The sequence below is a fragment of the Mastomys coucha genome, unplaced genomic scaffold, assembly GCF_008632895.1.
Source record: "Mastomys coucha isolate ucsf_1 unplaced genomic scaffold, UCSF_Mcou_1 pScaffold11, whole genome shotgun sequence".
Classification (NCBI taxonomy): Eukaryota; Metazoa; Chordata; class Mammalia; order Rodentia; family Muridae; genus Mastomys; species Mastomys coucha.
The window spans coordinates 8,246,496-8,250,726 of record NW_022196893.1 but is presented as its reverse complement, the minus strand read 5'-3'; the positions used below and the strand labels follow the sequence as shown (position 1 = coordinate 8,250,726).

Below are 4,231 nucleotides of genomic sequence, written 5' to 3'. Positions count from 1 at the left end.
GCTATTTGTGGCAAGGCAAGGTCTGAAAGAATTAGCTGAAGGAGGGTCACAGTTGGGGAGGAAAGGGTTTATTCAGCTTTACTTCCACATTGCTGTTCATCACTAAAGGAAGTCAGGACTAGAACTCAAGCAGGTCAGGAATCAGGAGCTGATGCAGAGGCCATGGAGGGATGTTTCTTACTGGCTTGCTTCTTATAGCTCAATCAGCCTGCTAGGTCCTCCAATCTTCCTCTGATAACTAGGCCTTCCGAAAACTAGTAATGATGAATTACCCAAAGGCAGAGATGTTCAAATGGGGCACCACTTTTGCCTTCCACTGGCTTCTTAGAACAAATGAATGACTCCAAGAAGTGGAGATAATGGTGCTCATAGGTAAAATCATTGCTTTCCCAATCACAAACTTGGTTTCTCCACAGTCAGGGCTAGGAAAATCCCTACCTAGCAAGGGCCAGGGCTTCTATGGTGTCTTTCTGAGTTAAAATTAGCTCTGATTCCTCTTGTCTTCTCACCAAGCAACTGGACCTCATGTTCACCAAGTAAATAGATGTTCCTCCTCCTGACTGGCTCCTTGCAAATACCTGGAGCCCATTCCTTCGCTTTCTCCACATCAACTTCCCAGTGGCAGACTGAAAAGAATTGGGGGCTGTCCACGATGTGGACTGAAGGAGTGAATCTTCTGGAATCTTCCACCAAATTATGACCAGGCTTCCCACCACAGACACCCCTTAAATTGTTAGAGAGTTCGAGGGAGGAGTCATCAGTCTTAGGTGCCAGAGGCATAGCCTCTGAGACCAATCCCAGAAGTCCAGTAATCTGCTCTTTATGTTGCTTCAGTAAGGGGCCATGCTGCTTTAGAAGGATGATCAGGTCTTTCATTACCCCATCATACTTAATAGGTCTCTTGTGTTCTTCTCGACATAAGGGACAGGTCATTATCAAGTCTTCTTTCTTTGACATCCATTTTTTTTACTGCACTCAAAGCAAAGTATGTGGGCGCAGGAGAGATAAACAGGATCAGAGTAAAGGTCCAGGCAAATTGAACAGATTGTCTCCATTCCCAAATTGGTTCTCATTAAGTTATCTTGTGAAACTCTTATGTGATGATATTTAGAGTCAAAGTTCTCTTTCTTCGAAGTCTACAGTCCAACTAACCCAACGATAGGCAGCTGTGAATGGGAAGTCAAGAATCCAGTAGTTGTTCAGTCTCATGAGGGTAGGCGTTTCAGCTGATCTTCTGTGAAAGCTAGAATCCAGAAGAAGTAGGTTTCAACAGATGTGCTGGCAAGTAAGTGCAAGCAATCGCATAAGAGTGTCCTTATATAGGTCTCCAGCAAAAGGCATGGCCCAGATTAAAGGTGTGAGCCACCCACCCTTAATCCCAGATGACAAACTCAGAGATCTTCCTGTCTTAATCTTCTGGGATTCATAGCCACTGTGCCTCGAGATCGCCATGCCAAGATCCAGGTCAGAAATTTGTATCTCCCAGCCTACAGATTAGGATCACAGGTGAGCCTTCCAATTCTGGATTGTAGTTCATTCCACATATAGTCAAGATGACAACCAGGAATAACCACTACAATCCACTCCCTTGTCAACTTGACACAAATAATATAGCATGTCCACATGAAGCAATAACAAGATCATGAATACACCTAACATGATATAACTATTCCTTGTACAATCACAAACTCATTCATAAATTTACAATGGGCAATGCCCCTTGGGAACATTCTTTTAGTGTCTCAGCTTAAATACCAATTGATGTTAAAGAAATTGGGAGAAAGACAAATGTATTCTTAACAGTATTCTTAACAAAATAAGACAGAAGCATTCACATTAGTTTATAATCCTCGTTTCTGTAACCGATTACCTGGCATCAGCTGGTATTTATAACTACCCTCCTCTACTACCCAGTAGTCCAGCCCACAGCTCTGCCTGCATTCCCAGAGGCCAGATAGCACCAGACCCACCAACACCTGGGAAAACCAGGTGTAACTCTCCCCTAGACCTCGTGCCCAGCAGGTACCCTTAGACACAACTAGCAGCAAATTGTGCCTTGTCCCCACTACTCCTCCTAGCCCATAACTCTGCCTGTATCCCCAGAGGCCTGCCAGCACCAGGGACTACCAGGTTAATACCTTCCTCAAATCCCCTGCCTGCCAAGTCCCCATAAAGCACACCCAATAGTGGTAAACAGTACCCACTCCATTTTCCAGGCCACAATTCTGCCCGCATCTGCAGTGGCATGCTAACACCAGGGACAACATAAAAACACATTCAACAAGAGTAAGGGTAACATGGCACCAGCAGAGCCCAGCTATCCTTCTACTGCAAGCTCTGGATATCCTAACAGTGTAGCACAAGAAAATGACCTTAAGTCTAACCTTACAAAGACTTTTTTTTCTTTTCTTTTTTTTTTTTTTTATTGATTTAAGTTTTACTGCATTATGATGAGAAAAGATACCTAATTTCAATTTATCTGAATTTGTTAAACTTTTAAAACATATTTTATTTAAATAGAATTACATCACATTCTTGTCTCCCTTTTGTACCCCAACTCCTCCCAGAGACCCCCCTTCAGCACCTGCCATACCTTTCATTTTTTTATTTTGTCATTGTACTGGCTGCTTTTGTGTGCCAACTTGACACAGGCTGGAGTTATCACAGAGAAGGGAGTTTCAGTTGGGGAAATGCCTCCATGAGATCCTGCTATGGGGCATTTTCTCAATTAGTGATCAAGGGGCTACCCCCTTGTGGGTGGTGCCATCCCTGGGCTGGAAGTCTTGGGTTCTATAAGAGAGCAGGCTGAGCAAGTCAGGGGAAGCAAGCCAGTAAGGAACATCTCTCCATGGCCTCTGCATCAGCTCCTGCTTCCTGACCTGCTTGAGTTCCAGTCCTGACTTCCTCTGGTGATCAACAGCAGTGTGGAAGTGTAAGCTCAATAAACCCTTTCCTCCCCAACTAGCTGCTTGGTCATGATGTTTGTGCAGGAATAGAAACCCTGATTAAGACAGTCATATTCTTTAAAATTTGTAAAATATTGTAAAAATAAAAATGAGTATTTTGAAAATTGTTTGATATAAAACAACAATCAATTGAACAGTCTTATGTAGTTGCTTGTCTACAGCAATACTGAAAATAGATACATTTGTCTCAATATGAATTTGAAATAACTCCAAACATATTGTAGTGGCTATTCCTGGTTGTCAACTTGACTACATCTGAAATGAACTACAATCCAGAATTGGAAGGCTCACCTGTGGCCCTAATCTGGAGGCTGAGAGATACAAGTTTCTGACCTGAATCTTGGCATGTAGATCTTGTGGCATAGTGGCTATGAATCCCAGAAGATTAAGAAGATCTACAAATTCAAGGTCATCTGGGATTAAAGGTGTGGTGGCACATACCTTTAATCTGGGCCACACCTTTTGCTGGAGACCTATGTAAGGACATTGGAAGAAGGAAGGCTCTTCTTCACCTGCTTGCCTTGTGGGACTGAGCAACTGCTGGGTCCTTGGACTTCCATTCACAGCTGCTGCCAACCATTGTTAAGAGTTAAACTACAGACTGTAAGTCATCAATAAATTCCTTTACTACATAGAGACTACCATAAGTTCTGTGACTCTAGAGAACCCTGACTAATACACATATTAACTATATATTTCAAAATAATACATCACTATTAGTATTTTTAAATGAACATAAATAGATAAATAGATAAAGTCTTTTTGTTTCTTTGTTTTGGTTTTAGTAGAGCTTAAAATCTTGGCTTTTACTGTGGTACAAGCCCAAAATAAGAACAATTTTTAGACATTGAATTTCATTGTCATAAGGCTGTACTTCAATGACCCTCACATCACCAAAGGATTTTACCTCTATAATAGCTAAGCTGAGAGTTATTTGAATGGTCCAGTGGGTTCTGGCTGTTAATAAGGGAGAGGAGCTGAGAGGTAGAAGCAGTTTGTATAAAAGGAATTGAATGATGGATGTGAGGCCTCAGAGTAAGGGTAGGGGTGTAGGGCTGAAGACGTAGGAGGAGGGTGACGTAGGAGGAGAGTATGATGTGCAGAAAAGAAGAGTGACAGAAGAAGCTGGGAGTGACAGGTACGGAAATTACTGGAAACTCTCAGAAACCTGACAGAGCCAGCAGTCTTAGGGCATAACCCCTATCTGCCTTTCCTCCTGCCTGAGCAATTCCATAGGGTTTGCTTTTCTGTCACCAAGGGCCCAT

General features: G+C 42.6%; 1 pseudogene; it reads right to left on the bottom strand.

Moving 5' to 3' along the window:
* Positions 1-268: 268 nt before the first annotated feature.
* On the bottom strand, positions 269-3,329 carry LOC116082486 (annotated as a pseudogene).
* Positions 3,330-4,231: the final 902 nt, after the last annotated feature.